This window comes from Pelodiscus sinensis, chromosome 19 (genome assembly GCF_052426305.1).
Source record: "Pelodiscus sinensis isolate ZL-2025 chromosome 19, ASM5242630v1, whole genome shotgun sequence".
Lineage (NCBI taxonomy): Eukaryota > Metazoa > Chordata > Testudines > Trionychidae > Pelodiscus > Pelodiscus sinensis.
This window is the reverse complement of record NC_143070.1, coordinates 27,080,975-27,100,132: the sequence shown is the minus strand read 5'-3', so window position 1 is coordinate 27,100,132 and position 19,158 is coordinate 27,080,975. Positions and strand designations below refer to the sequence as shown.

Sequence of the window (19,158 nt, the reverse complement as noted above, 5' to 3'; positions counted from 1 at the left end):
CCAGGCGGCTCTCGCAGTGAGGCCCCTCCCTGGCAGCACCGAGCAGTGAGAGCTGAGTGAAGGGGGAGGCAGGACCAGGGGGAGAAGGCTCCATGACTGAGTCAGAGGGAGGCTCTGCCCTGGCCAGTGGGGAATCGTTGCTTCTCCGAGGGGCCCAGGCCTGGTGGGTCATTTCCCCAGGTTACTGAGTGGGGGCTGGAGCCAGTTCTGGGTTGTCGCCTTCAACAACCAAACTGAACCAATGGATCTTGTGACGACCTGCGTTGGGCTAGTGCTGTGTGTGCCACAGAGCTTCCTGCAGGGCTGTCTGCATGCGAGAGGGGAGGGGCAGTTTGAGTCACCAGCTCTGTCCCTTCTGAAAATGGCAAGTGCTGTCTTAGCAGTGAGGGAGAGGTGGGAAGGAGCCTGAAGTAACCTCTTGGGTCACAGCTGCTGTAACATGTGGTAATGAGGTGAGAAAAATGACAAGGCAGTGGCCATGTAAAATTTCAGGCTGGTTTCCCTGACTTGGAATCGAACCCAGGCCACAGCACTAAAAGTGCTGCATCCTAACCACTAGCCCATCAGGGACACCTGTAACACCCTTTTTTGCTCACCTACACCAGCCTTTCGCAGGCCATTTTCTGTCCACTTCAGGATTGAGGGCCCATTCTCCTTTGCCCAGAGGGGACAAGAACAGCGAAACAGAACATCAAAGCAGCCAGACTGGGCCATGCCAGTTGTCCAACTAGCCCAGGACACTGTCTCAGGACAGCAGCCGATTTCATTGTCCGGAGGGAATCCTCAGGACAGACAGTTATTAAGTGATCCCTGCAGTCGCTCATTCCCAGCTACTGGAATACACCAGCTAGGGACACCTGCCCTGTCCATCCTGGTTAAATGCCATTGATTGACCTTTCCTGCATTAAATTATCCAGTTCTTTTTTGGACCTTCTTGTAGATTTCACCTTCACAACATCCTCTGGCAAGGAGTTCCACTGGGCGCAAAAATGCTTCCTTTTGGTCTATTTTTAACTTGGTTACTGATCAGTTTCATTCTGTCAGCCTGGTTGTTGAGTAGGAGAAAAAATAATTTATTTGCTTTCTGCACCCCTGTCATCATCGCATAAACCTCTGTCCCATCGCCCCTTGCTTGTCCCTTTCCCCAGCTGAGAAGAAGTTCCATGAAGGCTGGTGTCCAGCAGCTCCCTGCCCCAGTGTGGCTGGCTTTTGGAGACAGCAAGTAGGAAATGGTGAGGAGCGGGAGGGAGCTACTGGAGCCACTTAGCCCCCTGGCTGGCTCTGCCAGTAAAAAGGAAAACAGGGATTGCTCCTAACACTGGAGAATGTGGGTATCGATCCCACTGCCTCTCACATGCAAAGTGAGCGCTCTACCACTTGAGCTAATTCCCCTGCTGTATTTACAGAGCCCCTCTTGGAGGCTCTTCCCTTCTCCACAGGGACGTCTGCCTTCTAGGTCAGTTAGTCCTGGGAAATGAGAATTCTCCAAAAAGGCCACAAGGGCAACACTAAGGAAGGAGACTCCCTGCACCAAAGCCATGGGGGGGCTCTGAGATGGTCCCTGCCCTGCAGCCTGTCCCACCTGGCCATTGTCATGGACTCTCTGTGACGTCACCACCTCCCAAACTCCATTAGCCAATAAGATGCGGTGCTGCAAAAGCCCCTTGTGATGTCACTGACACAGACAATCCTTAGGCTGACACTGGGGGTGGGCTTGAGTCCAGACAGTTCCCAGCAGACCCCAGTGAGGGCGGAGGGAAGGGCTGGTTCTTGGGGTTGGGGTTGAGGGTTATTCTGAAAGGCTGCAGGGGCCGTTAGACCCTTTTGTCCCTCCCTGTCTCCTACTAGTGCTGAGCAACACTCAGGCTATGTCTACACTGCACGGCTCTTCTGGAAAAACCTACGCAAATTTCAAAACCTAGTTTCAGTTTGTGTAGCTTTTTCTTCTGCTTTTTTTGGAAGAGGCTTTTCCGACATTTGGCCTGTGGACACTGGGCAAGTCACACAAGGGAGGCAGCAGGCAGAGCCGGCCCAATGCACCAGCCTCCCAGGGCAGGGAAGGCCAAGCCACAAGCCTCCAGCAGCTGCCTGGCCTGATTCATCTCCCCTTCCCAGGCTGGCACCAAGAGGCATTCTCAGCTAACATCACCCCCCTCTGTCACATGGGAGTTGGGCTCATCCCAGGAACAGGCTGCTCAGCAGCAGCTGCACTTACCTGGTCACCCAGGGGAAGCAGCAGTAACAGAAGGCCTTGCATTTCTGCCTGGCTTTGAACCAGGAACCTTTTGCATGTTAAACAAATGTGATAAACACTACACCACAGAAACACACTTTGGTGCTTGTGGAACTTGGATGACTGTTTTGTTCCTAGCTCTTTCTAAAAGGGGACTGCACCTTGTGAACACTCCACCTCTTGTTCTCAGGGAAGCGACTCACCCGAGCTGCCAGCTCCTCATTTCCTCACCAGCCCCTTGAGATTTGGAGCTCAAAGCTGGAGCTGCTGTGGAAGGAGGTGAAGCTACAGAAGCTGACAGGGGACAATCAGCGGGCGGAGGGTTATTTTTTCTCCTCCCTGGGCTGATGTGGCTAGAACTGAGGAGAAGAAAATCCTCTTCCCTTCTCCGCAGAAGATGGAAATTGCAGTTGGTTCTCTCTCTGGTTCTACTGAAGCTGGACCCCAGGACTAGACTTTTCTTTCTAAAACCCTGGTGAAAGCGGAGAGTGAATTGCTTGTAGACTGAGAGTTAAAGAAAGTCATTGCCCAGCATAAGGCTTGAAGCCATGACTCTGAGATTAAGAGCCTTATGTTGTTCTGCGAACTGAGCTAGCCGGGCTGTAACAAGCATTTTCATACCCTATTACAAGGTAGCAGGAGCCAAGTGCTCTCAACTGCCTGACTTGGCTCTTTCTTGCCTCCAGTGGGTGATTCTGATCTGTGGGGAGGTTTGAGCTCAAATCCCCCTCCTGACACACCCACTTTTTTCCCCACAAGGAACGGCCCCATTTCCATCTCTCCAGGGACAGGAGAAGGGGCCGGTTTCAGGATTTCTTGCGCAAGAACCTCCCCATGTAGACCTAGCCCTGCAGAGTTCGAAGGCTGTACCAAGTGGCTGGGAATGACATCCCTTGTTTCAGTATTTTTTCTTCTATACAATTATCAAGCTATATTTAGCTAAGCTGTTTGTGAGTAACTGGCGGGTACCACAGTAGCCCACATCCGCACAAGCGCAAACGACCTCACTAGTGGTGCACATTATGAAACTCACTCCGCCCATGGATGGAAAATCTCAGAGGGAACATGAATCCCCGCCCATCTTCTTCCCTGCATTGGCAGCCACAGTCCCTTTCAGCCACTGGGACACCCCGGGAAGAGAGGTAGGAGTGGGGCCAAGTGCAAGTCAGGCTGAGGGGGGCAGGCAAAGCTCATCTTGCCTTGCAGGTCCACTGGCAGCAGCATCTCTCTTGTATTCTGCTGAGAGAAAAATATGCCTGAGAGAAACATGGGCCTCAGAAAGCTTGCAGCCGTTGCCAAAGTAGCTCAGTTGGGAGAGCGTTAGACTGAAGATCTAAAGGTCCCTGGTTCAATCCCGGGCTTTGGCAGAAGCCTTAGTCAATACGGCTTAGTCTGTTTTGGCATCTCTCCATCTCTGGCAGGCCAGTATCTGCAGTCAGAGTTCAAAGGCTGTATCAAGAGGCTGGGAATGACATAATAAAGTTGATGATATTTCAGGATTAGAAATGGGAGAGGGGATTTCATGTCACCTCAGAGATTGTTGACACAGTAGAACAGGGCTCTTGTCTTCAGCTGCTCCCAGCCTTGCGTCTCTGTTTTTAATTCCATGCCCCCAGAAATGAACATTAACAGAGCCTGCCTCAGACTAAATCTGAGGCTTCTGCATACTGAGGACATGCTATTTCTATTTTCTTAGACTGGAAGTTATGATGTTGATTTAAGCAATTTCAAAATAGTTTCCAAGTATAGACATGCCCTTATAGTCCTGGTCTTCACACCATCCTCTGGCAAGGAGTTCCACAGGTTGACTGTGCGTTGTGTGAAGAAATTCTTCCTTTTGTTTGTTTTCAACCTGCTAATATCATGGCGCATCCTTAGTTCTTCTATTATGGGAACAAGAAAAATACCTTTGCTTATTTACAATCTCAAAACAGCCATGATTTATAGACCTCTATTTTATTTCCACTCTTTCTCCATCTTTCTAAGATGAAAAGTCCCAATCTCTCTTCATGTGGCAGCTGATCCAAACCTTTCATCATTTTTGTTGTGCTTGTCTGAAGTTTCCAATGCCAAGGTATGGGTTTTTGTGGGGGGGCGGGGGGGGGGTTAAGGCAACCACATTTCCAGTCAGTGCTCAAGTTGTGGGCACAGCATGGATTTACAGAGATGTAATATGATAGTCACTGTCTTATTGTCAAGGCCTTTAAAAATAATTTCTAACATCCCATTTGTGGCTCTACATGGAGTGGATGTTTTCAGAGAGCTCTCCAGCTGTGACTTGTTGTAGGCAGATTTGTTTCCATTTAGTATGTGTGTTACTAATTGTTTATACTAATTATACGGATTAATTGCCAGACTCAGAGCTCACAGCAATTTTCCATGAAAAGGTGTTTTCCCCTCCCCATCATGGTGCTGGAAAAAGAGCTAGTAACAGAATAGTTAGCCAAGTTTAAGCACTTTTGTGGTTTTCTGTGGTGTAGTGGGTAAGATGTTTGCCTAACATGCAACAGGTCCTTGGTTCACAGCCAGGCAGAAACAGAGTGTCTGCTTCCATTGCAGCTCCCCTTGGTGACCAGGAAAGCGCAGCTCCTGCTGCCCAACCTGTGCCTGGGAGGCTAGGTATGGGGTCAGCTCTTCCTGCTGGCCCAACGAGGAAGCAAGGCAGGAATGGAAGCCAAGCTGAGGGAGGCAGACCAGAAGCTTTGGGAGTCAGTGGTTTAGGAGAGTCTCCCACTCCCCCCTGCTGCCCTTGGTTCTGCCAAATCCTGTGGGGAGGCAGAGTCCTGTGCCTGTCTCAGGGCATCCCAGGGATGCTCCTTGCTGCAAAGGAGAAAAAGGGGGCTCTGGGTGGAAAGAAAACAAAACAAGCACAGCTGGTCCCAGTGGCCATGAGCTGGTGCTCCAGCTGAGGGAGTGATGATTGGTGTAGGTCCTATGGGGTAAGGAACAGCCCTTAGGCCTGGGGAGTCCTGCAAGCTGAGCTCAAATCTCATTGGGACCTGTCACTGTTTGGCTGCAGAACCCTTCCACTTCCACTGCTTTGTTTTCCTTCCCCTTAGGTTCATGAGACCGTTTCTTACCTCACGCTGGGTGTCTGCTGCTCAGTGGGTGGCTGGGATGTGCTGGGACCCTGGACTTGCAGGATGCTGAGGTTTCATGTTTCTTGCTGCTGCCCCTGATGCCCTCTTGTTTGGTCCCAGCAGGTGCCAGGCTCTGCCTCTTGCCCCCGTGGTGCTCAAGGGAATGCGCATCAGGCCAGGCTGACTGGCCAAGGAACAGCAGGAGCCCTGTCCCAGGAGGGGAAGGAGGGGCCAGCGTGTGTGAGGGCGTCACCCAGACAGGCAGCCCCAGGCTGGGAGGACAGAGCTGCCCCACATCTCTAGCGCTCCTGAGGCCCAGGGGGTCCCAGCACAGACACAAGAGCAGCAGCCTTGGCCAATGTTCCCAGGTTTGCAGGGACCGTCCCTGGCTCCCCGCTCAGACTGGCCAGGGGGGCACGTTGGTGCTAACAACATGCTCAAGTGGCGCCATGTTCCAGCCAGGCCGACAGGGAGCGTTTCTTGTGGTGCCACCTGATGCCCATGAACGTGGCTGTTGCACCCACCCCCTGCTTTTCCCCTGGCCCCCGTGGGGTTGACAGGAAAGACACCCAGAGCCAGGCTAGATCCAGGGGAAAGCAGGAGGCAGAGAAACACCCAGGGCCCAGACGTGCTGTAAAATTAGCCCCCTTGTGCTCGGGGAGCCAGGTTTGCTGTGTCAATTCTGAGAGGCAGGTGAACTCAGGCCTGGGCACTGGGCTTATTTACCAGTTTCCCTGGCCCCAGGGCACTACTGCACTTGTGGCTGTGATGGCCGAGTGGTTAAGGCGTTGGACTAGAAATCCACTAGGGTTTCCCTGCGCAGGTTCAAATCCTGCTCACAGCGAGGCCTGTGTTTTGGCCACACCCTTAACCTGGGCAACAAGCTGCACAACCCCTGAGCCACTTTCCCCAGTCCATCCCTTTCTGCACCTTTCCGAGAGAGACAGGGGCCATGGTGCCTCTTTATGGGTCCCTGAGCTCTAGGGAAACTCTCAGCTCCTGCAGCCTCTGCCCCTTGCCCAGCACCCCATGGCTCAGCCCTACCCCTGGGGGCTGCCCTGCTCCAGTGTGTGATAGGAGTTGAGTGAGAGGATGGAGCGTTTGGGCCTGCCCCCAAAGGTCCATCTATTAAGGGCAGAAATGTTGGGGATATGATGTGGGTCACCCCTCCCCAGGCGCACAGCCTCCCCCCCCCCCACCCTGTGTTGGGAGCAAAGGTCTAGTGAAGTATCGTGTGGGGGGGGGGGGCGTGTCTTGTTCCTTACTCTTGCTCTGCCTCTGCCCCAGGCCTTGGCCAAAGAATTAGTAACAGAATTATTGTCCAAGTTTATGTACAGAAAAAAAGTGGTTTAAGCATGTTTCTGTGGGGTAGTGGTTATCGTGTTTAGTTAATATGCAGAAGGCCTCTGGTTCAAAGCCAGGCAGAAGGCAGCTACACTCTTATTGCAGCTTCCCTTAATGCCCAGCTAAGCTCCTGCTGCTTGGCCTGTGCTTGGGATAAGCCCAACTCCCAGGCTGAGTAGCCAAGGAACAGCAGGAGCCCTGTCCCAGGAGGGGAGGGGCCAGTGTGTGTGAGGGCGTCACCCAGACAGGCAGCCCCAGGCTGGGAGGACAGAGCTGCCCCACATCTCTAGCGCTCCTGAGGACCAGAGGGTCCCAGCACAGACACAAGAGCAGCAGCCTTGGCCAATGGCCCCAGGTTTGCAGGGACCGTCCCTGGCTCCCCGCTCAGACTGGCCAGGGGGGCACGTTGGTGCTAACAACATGCTCAAGTGGCGCCGTGTTCCAGCCAGGCCGACAGGGAGCGTTTCTTGTGGTGCCACCTGATGCCCATGAATGTGGCCCTTGTACCCACCCCCCTGCTTTTCCCCTGCCCCCGTGGGGCTGGCAGGAAAGAGGCCCAGGGCCAGGCAGGAACCAGGGGAAAGCAGGAGGCAGGAAAAGCCTCAGACTGGAGCCCAGATCCCCTTTCCTCCTCTGGGCACCCTGAGCACGGGGGGGGCTGGTGCTGACAGCTCCAAGGGAAGGCTCAGAAGCCACAGAGCAACCGAGGCAGGGCAAGAGGGGGGCAGGCCAGGCCTACGTATGGATGCAGAGCCCTCTGGCTGCCAAACGCTGAGCGAAGGCCCCACCCACCAGATAGCGGGCGGCTGCTGACGCTCTGAGACCAGTGTGAGAAGGGGGCAGGAAAGCAGGTCCAGGCCCCCTCACCCCTGCTCCCACAGACCCAGCCTGCTGGGAGGAGGCTCTGGCCACCTCCTTCCCTCCCCTCTCTCTCAGCTCCCTTCTCCTGGGGGCTGAAAGGGACTTGGATCCCGGGCCCAGCCCCCTTCCTCGGGGGGAGGAGAAGATGTCTGTGTCTTGCCCCCATTGTCACCACTCCACTGATGACTCCAATTCTTGCTGCCTGCAGTGCCCAGGTGAGAGAGGGTCTCTGTCCTCCCACCCTGCTTGAGCTGGTTGCTGGGTTTCTCCTCCTGCTCAGCTGGCTGGCTTCAAGGAGCTCACACGAGACTAGTCAAATGTGCCCCCATCAGCACCTCACCCTGAGCCACAGCCCTTGTGCCAGCGCTGGGTGGGCATTAGCCAAGGAAGCAGCAACTCTCAGGAAGGGCTGGGAGGAACAGGGGCGAGTCACAGGAACATGATTTGTCAGGCCCAGCTGTGGCCAAAAAGGGTGAAATGATCATTAAATAAAGGGGAACCTTAGAAAGGATTACCTATTAACAACTGGCAAAGGCTGGGACTGAACCAGGAACCTTCAGAGCTTCAGTTTAACACTCTCCCAAGTGAGCTACTTTAGCTGACACATTTAGCCTGTAATTCTCCTCAGAAGATGGAAATTGCAGTTGGTTCTCTCTCTGGTTCTACTAAAGCTGGACCCAGGACTAGACTTTTTCTTTCTAAAACACTGGTGAAACGGAAAGCCAATTGCTTGCAGGTTGAGAAAGTGAGTTAAAGAAGGGCACCACCCAGCATGGGGCTTGAACCCACAACCCTGAAATTAAGAGTCTCATGTGCTTCCAACTGAGCTAGCCAGGCTGTGTGGGAAAAGTTTCTTAATATCCCATCACAGCATAACAGGAGCCAAGTGTTCTCCACTGCCTGACTCAAGGCTCTTTCTTGCCCCTAATGTGGGGTTCTGGTCTGTGGAGAGGTTTGAACTCGAACCCCACTCCCGACACACCCACTTCTTTCCCCACAATGAACGGCCCCATTTCCATCTCTCCAGGGACAGGAGAAGGGCTCTGGCCTGGTCTCTGAAAAATGTTTCATTTTCTGCAGGAACGAGTGGGATCCATGCGCCCTGTTCCCCAGTGACAAGTGTGTGTCCTCTCCCCTCTTTCCACAGACACAGCAGGCCAGGGGGCTATGAGCCTCCAGAGGCCTCTTCCTACTTGGCCTCCCACAAAGCCGGGGTGCAAAGCTGCTAGACCCCAGCCCTCCTGGGCCAAGCCATGGCAGAGGTAGCAGGATTCACTCCCATCTTCTCCTGCCAATACCATGGTACTGAGGGGCCGGCCCCTTTCCTGCTGCCCCAACTCTTATTCCCACAATGCACTTTGTGCAGGGGCCATTGGTCTTTGTGCCAAGGTGCGTGGCTGGCAGCCAGGACTCAGGACCCTTCCCCCAATCCTCCCTCTGACCCACTCACACTGTCTGGCTGCCTCCAGCACGGGCTGAGCTCAGGGGCCAGGTGGGTGACCTGCCCTGCAGCTGTGATGGCATCAGGCCCTTCCCACTGGCCTGCTCCGTCTGGAGATGGAGCTCCAGTGGCCTCAGACACCCAGCAAGAGGAACAAAACTCTCTTTACTGAACCTCAGTGCATAGACGCTGAAGCACCTGAACCTTGTCACAAGCAGCTGAGCCCCAGCAGGTTCCACTGAGATTTGAACTCAGATTGCAGGATTCAGAGTCCTGAGTGCTGCCCCTTACACCATAGGACCTGGGATGGGAAAGTGCAGTGGGCAACTCTGACTCTCAGCTCTCAGGCTGGCCTCTGCTCTCCTGGCTCCCTTCAGCTGCTTCATCTCCCAGGACTCCCTGTAAGAAATGTGTCACTTTCACCCGTGGGAGCAGCTCAGCCAGGCAAAGGGGCTGCCTGGCGCAGGACATTAGCCCTGGAGGGCAGGAGTGGGTGTGGCAGTGACATCACAAGGGCCTTTTGCAGCCCCTCAGCTTATTGGCTAAAGGAGGTTGGGCGGCGGTGACCTCACAAAGAGTCCATGACAGTGACCAGGTGGGACAGGCTGCAGGGCAGGGGCCATCTCAGAGCCCCCCATGGCTTTGCTGCAGGGAGTCTCCTTGAGAGTTTCCCTTGAGGCCTTTTTGGAGCCTTCGCCTTTCCCACGCCTAACTGACCTAGATGACAGATGTCGCTGTCAGAAGGGAAGAGCCTCCAAGAAGGGCTTTATTGATGCAGCAGGGGAATTAGCTCAAGTGGTAGAGCGCTTGCTTAGCGTGCAAGAGGCAGTGGGATCGATGCCCACATTCTCCAATACAGTTCAGCTCTTATCCCTTATTTTCACTGTCAGGGGCTCAGTGGCCCCCTCCCTCTTCCTACCTGCTCTCCCAAAAGAGACAGACCTGGCTCCCCTTTCTTTGCCACCAGCAATTGCCATGCTGCAAAGAAGAGAGTGGAGATATCAGGCTCTGTGGTGCAATGGAAAGCATGTTGGACTTTTAAGCTGCAACAAAATACAGGACTCTGTAGCACTTTAAAGGCTAACAAGATGGTTTATTAGATGATGAGCTTTCGTGGGCCAGACCCACTTCCTCAGATCAAATAGTGGAAGAAAATTGTCACAACCATATATATCAATGGATACAATTAAAAAAACCAAACACATATGAAAAGGACAAATCAAATTTCAGAACAGAACGGGGATGCGGGGGGGAAGGTAAATGTCTGTGAGCTAATGATATTAGAGGTGATAATTGGGGAAGCTATCTTTGTAATGGGAAAGATAACTAGAGTCTTTGTTAGGACCCCGCCGTAAAGTGTCGAATTTTAGCATGAATAACAATTCAGAGGATTCCCTTTAAAGTGCAGTTTTAAAAGGCTTTTGAAGCAGGATGCAGGTAATTAAGTCATTGAGATAATGTCCTTTCTGGTTAAAATGGCAAGAAACTGGTTTTTTTCTGTATTTTGTTTCAGCTACCCTAGAGTAACATGGCTACTTTTCTATCACTATTTTAAGCTGCAGTGATTCATGTGAGCCCAGCTAGACATTCAAAGGTTGTGGGTTCAAGTCCCATGAGTGTCACTTCAGCTGCTTTCTCATTTCCAGGGCGCAGCTTTTACAGAACAGGGATCCTTAGGGTGAAACTGGGGTGGGCTTGAGTCCAGACAGTTCCCAGAAGACCCCAGTGAGGATGGAGGGAAGGGCTGGTTCTTGCGCTTGGGGCTGGGAGTTGTTCTGAAAGGCTTCAGGTGCCATTAGATCGTTTTATCCCTCCCTGTCTCCTACCAGTGCTGAGCAACACTCAGGCTATGTCTGCCCTACACTGCTCTTCTGGGAAAAGCTACGCAAATTTCAAAACCCAATTTGTGCAGCTTTTTCTTCTGCTTTTTTTTTTTTTGGAAGAGACTTTTCCGACATTTGGCCTGATACACTGGGCAAGTCACACAAGGGAGGCAGCAGGCAGAGCCAGCCCAATGCACCAGCCTCCCAGGGCAGGGGAGGCCAAGGCACAAGCAGCTACCTGGCCTAATTTATCTGGATTCCCCAGTTTGGCACCCAGAGGCATTATCAGCGGACGTTACCCCCCCCCGTCACATGAGCATTGGGCTCATCAACAGGCTGGTCAGCAGCAGCTGCAGTTATCTGGGCACCGCAATAAGAGAAGACCCTGCGTTTCGGCCTAGCTTTGAACCAGGGACATTTTGCGTGTTAGGCAAACATGATAACCACTACACCACAGAAACACATTTCAAGGGATGGAACTTGGCTGACTATTCTGTTCCTAGCTCTTTCTAACACCCTGCTCTGCAGGGGAGGGAGATGCTCCTTGTGAACACTCCACCTCTTGTTCTCAGGGAAGTGCCTAATTTCCTAACCAGCCCCTTGATATTTGTAGCTCAAAGCTGGAGCTGCTGTGGCAGGAGGTGAAGCTACAGAAGCTGACAGGGGACAATCAGCAGGCGGAGGGTTATTTTTTCTCCCTCCTGGGCTGATGTGGCTAGAACTGAGGAGAAGAAAATCCTCTTCCCTTCTCCTCAGAAGATGGAAATTGCAGTTGGTTCTCTCTCTGGTTCTACTAAAGCTGGACCCAGGACTAGACTTTTTCTTTCTAAAACACTGGTGAAAACGGAAAGCCAATTGCTTGCAGGTTGAGAAAGTGAGTTATGAAAGGGCACGGCCCAGCATGGGGCTTGAACCCATGACCCTGAGATTAAGAGTCTCATGCTCTACCAACTGAGCTAGCCAGGCTGCATGCAAAAAGTTTCCTAATATCCCATCTCAGTGTAACAGAAGCCAAGTGTTCTCTACTGCCTGACTTAAGGCTCTTCCTTGCCCCTAATGTGGGGTTCTGGTCTGTGGAGAGGTTTGAACTCGAACCCCACTCCCGAAACACCCACTTCTTTCCCCACAAGGAACGGCCCCATTTCCATCTCTCCAGGGACAGGAGAAGGGCTCTGGCCTGTTCTCTGCAAAATGCTTAGCCTGTTTCATTTTCTGCAGGAACGAGTGGGATCCATGCGCCCTGTTCCCCAGTGAGAGGTATGTGTCCTCTTCCCCCCTTTCCACAGACACAGCAGGCCAGGGGGCTATGAGCCTCCAGAGGCCCCTTCCTACTTGGCCTCCCACAAAGCTGGGGTGAAAAGCTGCTAGACCCCCAGAGGTAACAGGATTCACTCCCATCTTCTCCTGCCTGTGCCCTGGTACTGAGGGGCCTGCCCCTTTCCTGCTTCCCCAACTCTTATTCCCACAATGCACTTTATGCAGGGGCCCTTGGTCTTTTTGCCAAGGTGCGTGGCTGGCAGTCAGGACTCAGGACCCTTCCCCCAATCCCCCCTCACACTGTCTGGCTGCCTCCCGCACAGGCTGAGCAGGTGACCTGACCAACAGCTGGGAGAGCATCAGGCACCTGACCGCAACTCTCATCAGTCTGGGGTCCAAGCTCCATTGGGCCTCAGACACCCAGCACAGGAGTAAAACTGCCTCTGGGGAACCTCAGGACAAGGAATGTAAAAACCACAGAGCACAAGGAGCTCACAGCAACTAGCCCAGCAGGTCCCACTGAGACTTGAACTCAGATTGCAGGATTCAAAGTCCTGAGTGCTGCCTCTTACACCATGGGACCTACATATACAGTTTCTGCTGGGGACCTGGGATATTCAGGTCTCAGGCTGGCCTCTGCTCTCCTGGCCTCCCACCAAGGCTATGTCTACACTCGCGGCTTCTTGTGCGAGTAATATGCAAATGAGGCTAAGTGTGGAACATCTCCAAACCTCCTTTGCATACCTAATATGACACCATTTTTTTCAGAAGAGGCTTTTGGGCAAAAATGAGTTACATCTATTACTTTTCAGGAAGAACGGCATTGCGTAAGAGGGTTTTTCTTGCACAAGAAGGGGCAGTGTAGACACTCCTTTTTGCGCAAGAACCTCTTCTGAAAAAAATGGTGGCTCATTAGGTATGCAAATGAGGGTCAGCTAGATTCCATGCTTAGCCTCATTTGCATATTACTCACGCAAGAAGCCGCGAGTGTAGACATAGCCCAACAGTTTCATCTCTCAGGACTCTCTGGCTACATCTCCACGGCACATTTATTTTGGAATAAGCTATTCTTGAACAGTGATTTCAAAATAGCACGTCTACACTGCAGGGAAACTTCAGAATGAGTCCGAGTCAGGTTCCGCTAATGTAGACGAGTTATCTCGATTTAGAGCCCTGGAAGAAATAACGTAGAATGGGCCTAGGGAAGGGCCATTTTGAAATAGCGGAAGTGGCGCATCTCCACAAGCATTATTCTGAAATAGCTATTTGGGAATAGGTGTTATTCTTTGTAGAATTAGGTTTACAGAAGTTGGAATAAGCCATCTATTACTTCAGATTATTTCACATTAACGGAATTGCTGCACAGACTTTGGCATTGTTATTCTAAATGGCCATATTCCAAAATAACTTTTCTGTGTAGACAGAACCTATGTCCTGCCCCAGCTCTGCTGCGTTCAGGACAAATTCCTCGTTAGGGTCCATCTCAGTCTGGGGTCAGTGAGAGTCCATCCCACCTGAGATGTATGTTACACAAAAGCCTCGTGTTCCCTGTGTAGAAGCTATTTTATGTTTAGCTAGAAGCCATCTTGTATATCAGAAACCTTTTCAGCTTTTCTCTCAAGCACGTAGACCACAGTGAACTTTGGGTGTGTCTAGACTACTGAGTTTTGTCGACAAAAATGGACTTTTGTCGACAAAACTATACCAGCGTCTACACTACCGCTGAGTTCTGTCAACATAACGTCGACAGAACTCAGCAGTTTTGTCGACGCTGGTATACCTCATTTTACGAGGCATAACACCTTCTGTCGACAGAGTTCTGTCGACAGAAGGTGTTATTGCCTGTAGGGTTGCTTCTAGACTACAGGGTTCTGTCGACAAAGCAGCTTGCTTTGTCGACAGAACTCAATGTGTCTGGATGCTCTATGTCGACAGAAGTTTTGTCGACAGTATCTGTCGACAAAACTTCTGTCGACAAAACCCTGTAGTCTAAAAGTACCCTTTCTGTCACCCCGTGAGAAGAGGCCTACAGGATGGGCTATTGGTATGTGTTAATTGGGCTGGTTGGGACAGGAGATGTACTCCCTCGTACCTGTCCGCCATCTTGTTGATAAGGCTTTGTTTTTTTCCAAATTTAATTGAGGATTTCTGTGATTGGATGCCCTGACGTCAGACTGTTTGGCTAAGGGTATAAAGATACTAGGATTGATTGTATTAGCAGCCTTACTGGGCCCGGCTCTGCTGTGACCACGTTTGGCTCATGCTGTGCTTTATTAATTAATAAAGCTGTTTGTTAGCTGCCGAAAAACAGAGGAGCGTGTTTTTGCTTCGACAGCTGCCTAGTGCACAATACGGGCTGGAGGTATCTGTTTCGTGTGGGGGTGTAGTTCAGTGGCAGAGTGTTCGACTGCAGATCAAGTGGTTCTTGGTTCAAATTCAAGTGCCCCCTTAGGAAATCTTCCTTTAATAGAAACATTTACCTCTCCAGTTCTATTGCCTCCTGGATTTCTGTTGTATGTGGACTCTTTAAATGAATACAAACCGTTAATGTTTTCTGGCACCAATACACATAAACCAAGCAAACCCATCCCTCAGCTGGAACCAGCTCAAACCCGCTATGTGTCTGGTTTGCGTTTCCAGCAATTCAAAAAGGGTGTGATGTAGAAGTCCATTGGCACATCCTTGGTCTCTAAGGGCTGGGCTGCGCAGAAGAACAAGGAGGACGGGCTGTGGTCAACCTTCTGGAGTTTGATTTAGTGAGTCCAACTAAGACCAGAGAGCACCTGACTAGGGGCCAGAAATCTGCTCTCGTGCCTTTGGCTTCCTGCTGTGAGGACATGGCCAAGCTCAACTGAAGGAAGCTACCTCCAGCTACATAAGGGGGGATGGTGGAAAGAGCAGACACATTGGCCAGGCACCACTGGGGGCTGCCTCCGTCACCTCCCCCGGACCTGGCAGGTGCCTTGGCCAGCTTAGCCATGGGTCCGCGCTCTGGGACAGCAAACATGGACACAAGGCAGGATTCTCTCATTCTAGGACCATTTGTCGGTTTTTAAGCTTTCACAGCTACAGACTAGCAGGGCCCCATTGAAGGGAACGACTATGTAGGCCTCAGACCTTTTGTTTGCTGTTGCCCAGGCACTGCTGAGCTCACATCTGTGATGGCTGAGTGGTTAAGGTGTTGGCCTTGAAATCCACTAGGTTTTCTCTGCAAAGGTTCAAATCCTGCTCACAGCGAAGCCTGTGCTTTGGCACACCTCTAACCAAAGCAACAAACCCCTGAGACACTCTCCCCACGCTCCCCATCTCCTGTCAATCACCTTCTGCTCCTTTCAGTGGCTACCAGACTGAAGTGGACACTCTTTCTACGAGGCAGAAGGGATGTGGCCAGAGAACAGGGTTTTCCAAAATTTATCACCATGTAGCAGCAGATGGCAGGATCCAAAGAGGCTTGACAGCCTGTTCCATCCCAGCGTGCCGCCCTCCCAGCCTGCTGCTGCTCCAGGAGGGGGTGTCAAGTCATGTGCATCGGGGCATTCGTGATGTCACGTGTGATACCAACACACAAAGCCCTGCCCCCCCACCCCAGGAGCTACTGGCAGGTGGAAACAGAGCTTCTGTCCTCACCTTCTGCAACCAGCTGTTTCCAAGAGGTGAGTCTGGGAAGAAGGTGATTCCAGGATTCTGTTCCTGCCCTTGTGGACAGAGACACCTGGACCAAGCAGCAGTCCCAAAAGGCCCCTCCATAGCTCAGCTTATAGAGCAGAGAACTGGAGCTGCTGCTCCTAGGTGGCTGGTTTAACACCACCTCTAAGGAGAGTTCTTTTCCCCTCCCCTGCTTGAGGGAAGGCAGGGCAGACAATGCTCTTTTAGGGGGACGGACAGGTTCTCCACAGAGGACTCAACCAACAGCTCAGCCACAGGGACAAAAGTTTCTGCTAAAGCCTGGAATTAAACCAGGAACCTTTAAACCTTCAGTTTAACACTCTCCCCACCGAGCTAATTCAGCAGCTGCCAGGGAAGCTTTTCTCCACAGCAGCACACAAGAGAGCAGCTGTTGCCAGTGGCCCTGTAGGGCAAGATGAGCTTGACCAAGCCTCAGACCAGCTGGACTAGCCAGCCCACATCACAGTGAGTCGCAAGTGGACCCATCAGAGAAGAGCCATTGGCAGCTGCAGAGACATTCCTGCAGCTGCCTGTGGTGTCTTTCCGAAAGGGCCACTTGTGGGACTGCTGGCTCAGCTGTTTAGTGCTTGATACTAATAATGCCAAGGCTGTGGGTTCAAGCCCCATGCTGGCCACAGAGGTGTCTGGTTTGGTGACCTGCCTTTGTGTAGCTGCCTGCTATAGACAAGGAAAGAGAAACAAGCCTTGAGAGATGAAACAGCAGAAGGGAAGCATGGAGTGGTGTCAGCTGTCAGTCCCTCTTCCGATAGCGCTGCCCTTGCAGGAGAGAGAATAGGCAGTTTGAGTCACCAGCTCTACCCCATTTGAAAATGGCAAGTGTTGCCTTAGCAGTGAGGGAGAGGTGGGAAGGAGCCTGAAGTAACTTCTTGGGTCACAGCTGCTGTAACATGTGACAATGAGGTGAGAAAAATGACTAGGCAGTGGCCATGTGAAACATCAGGCTGGTTTCCCTGAGTGGGAATCAGACCAGCAAGAGTTTTGTATCCTAGGCACTAGACCACCAGGGACACAGGACACATGCTTCTTTGCTCACCTGCACTAGCCATTCGCAGGATGAGGGGTCCATTCTCCCTTGCCCAGAGGGGACAAGAACAGCCAAACAGAACATCAGAACAGCAAGACTGGGCCAAGCCAGTTGCCCAACTAGCCCAAGATCCTGTCTCACAACAGCCGCCAATTTCATTCTCCCAAGGGAATCCTCAGGACAGACAGTTATTAAATGATCCCTCCCGTCACCCATTCCCAGATTCCGGAATACACCAGCTAGGGACACCTGCCCTGTCCATCCTGGTTAAATGCCATTGATTCTGGCTGCCAGGGCTCCCAAAGTTGAGTAGCTCTGCATTAAGGATTCTTATTAATGTCAAGAACCTCAAGCAATGTAAAGCCAGAGTGTGATGGAACTGGAAAGGAAAATATTTACAGAAGGAACTTTTTCCAAGGGGACACTTGGAGCTGAGCCAAGGACCAGTTGATCTGCAGTCAAAGACTCTACCACTGAGCTACACCCCCATGGAAGTTAGCATCAGCAGCCAGTGTTGGGACCTGGGCAGGGAACAAGAGGCTTTTGTGTAACACATAACCCAGGTGCTACCCTTGGGCTTGGTCTGTACACTGAGCAGACGGGTGGGAGGGGTCTGATGATGTCACATATGCAAGGCAAGTCACTCACCTGGCCCCTGGGAGGGGCAGGGGATTTGTATATTTTAGCAAGGGTCCTGAGTCCTGGCTCCCAGCCACGCACCTTGGCACAAAGACCAATTGCCCCTGCACAAAGTGCATTGTGGGAATAAGAGTTGGGGCAGCAGGAAAGGGGCCGGCACCTCAGTACCAGGGCACAGGCAGGAGAAGATGGGAATGAATCCTACTACCTCTGCCATGGCTTGGCCCAGCAGGGCTGGGATCTAGCAGCTTTTCACCCCAGCTTTGTGGGAGGCCAAGTAGGAAGGGGCCTCTGGAGTCTCATAGCTCCAGGTGTGTCTAGACTACTGAGTTTTGTCGACAAAAGTGGACTTTTGTCGACAAAACTATACCTGCATCTACACTACTGCTGAGTTCTGTCGACATAACGTCGACAGAACTCAGCAGTTTTGTCGACGCTGGTAAACCTCATTTTACGAGGCATAACACCTTCTGTCAACAGAGTTCTGTCGACAGAAGGTGTTATTGCCTGTAGGGTTGCGTCTAGACTACTTTGTCGACAGAACTGAATGTGTCTAGATGCTCTATGTCGACAGAAGTTTTGTCAACAGAATCTGTTGACAAAACTTCCGTCGACAAAACTCTGTAGTCTAGACGTACCCCCCCCCCCCCCGGCCTGCTGTGTCTGTGGAAAGGGGGGAGAGGACACACACTTGTCACTGGGAACAGGGCGCATGGATCCCACCATTCATGCAGAAAATGAAACACGCTGAGCATTTTGCAGAGAACAGGCCAGAGCCCTTCTCCTGTCCCTGGAGAGATGGAAATGGGGCCGTTCCTTGTGGGGAAAGAAGTGGGTGTGTCGGGAGTGGGGTTCGAGTTCAAACCTCTCCACAGACCAGAACCCCACATTAGGGGCAAGGAAGAGCCTTCCACAGCAGCTCCAGCTTTGAGCTACAAATATCAAGGGGCTGGTGAGGAAATTAGGTGCTTACATGAGAACCAGAGGTGGAGTGTTCACAAGGTGCATCCCCCTCCCCTGCAGAGCAGGGTGTTAGAAAGAGCTAGGAACAGAACAGTCAGACAAGTTCCACCCCCTGAAATGTGTTTTTGTGGTGTAGTGATTATCAAGTTTGCCTGACATACAAAAAGTCCCTGGTTCAAAGCCAGGCAGAAACACAGGGTCTTCTCTTATTGCGGTGCCCAGGTAACTGCAGCTGCTGCTGACCAGCCTGTTGATGAGTCCAAAGCTCATGTGACACAGGGGGGGTAACGTCAGCTGATAATGCCCCTGAGTGCCAATCTGGGGAAGCCAGATAAATTAGGCCAGGCAGCTGCTTGTGCCTTGGCCTCCCCTGCCCTGGGAGGCTGGTGTATTGGGCTGGCTCTGCCTGCTGCCTTCCTTGTGTGACTTGCCCAGTGTAACAGGCCAAATGTCGGAAAAGCCTCTTCCAAAAAAAAGCAGAAGAAAAAGCTGCACAAATTGGGTTTTGAAATGTGCTTAGCTTTTCCCAGAAAAGCAGTGTAGGGCAGACATAGCCTGAGTGTTGCTCAGCACTGGTAGGAGACAGGGAGGGATAAAACCATCTAATGGCACCTGAAGCCTTTCAGAACAACTCCCAGCCCCAAGCGCAAGAACCAGCCCTTCCCTCCATCCTCACTGGGGTCTTCTGGGAACTGTCTGGACTCAAGCCCACCCCAGTTTCACCCTAAGGATTGCCTGTTCTGTAAAAGCTGCGCCCTGGAAATGAGAAAGCAGCTAAAGTGACACTGGTGGGACTTGAACCCACA

General features: G+C 52.0%; 5 non-coding genes across 5 annotated transcripts; 3 read left to right on the top strand and 2 right to left on the bottom strand.

Annotated features, from left to right (window-relative positions):
* Nucleotides 1-1,319: 1,319 nt before the first annotated feature.
* Nucleotides 1,320-1,392, bottom strand: TRNAA-CGC (transfer RNA alanine (anticodon CGC)). The gene has a single exon. It is a non-coding gene; the product is annotated as a tRNA-Ala (tRNA).
* Nucleotides 1,393-3,527: 2,135 nt separating this feature from the next.
* TRNAF-GAA (transfer RNA phenylalanine (anticodon GAA)) lies at nucleotides 3,528-3,600 on the top strand. The gene has a single exon. It is a non-coding gene; the product is annotated as a tRNA-Phe (tRNA).
* Nucleotides 3,601-6,075: 2,475 nt separating this feature from the next.
* Nucleotides 6,076-6,157, top strand: TRNAS-AGA (transfer RNA serine (anticodon AGA)). The gene has a single exon. It is a non-coding gene; the product is annotated as a tRNA-Ser (tRNA).
* Nucleotides 6,158-9,739: 3,582 nt separating this feature from the next.
* Nucleotides 9,740-9,812, top strand: TRNAA-AGC (transfer RNA alanine (anticodon AGC)). The gene has a single exon. It is a non-coding gene; the product is annotated as a tRNA-Ala (tRNA).
* A 1,863-nt stretch (nucleotides 9,813-11,675) lies between these two features.
* TRNAK-CUU (transfer RNA lysine (anticodon CUU)) lies at nucleotides 11,676-11,748 on the bottom strand. The gene has a single exon. It is a non-coding gene; the product is annotated as a tRNA-Lys (tRNA).
* Between the last annotated feature and the right edge of the window lie 7,410 nt (nucleotides 11,749-19,158).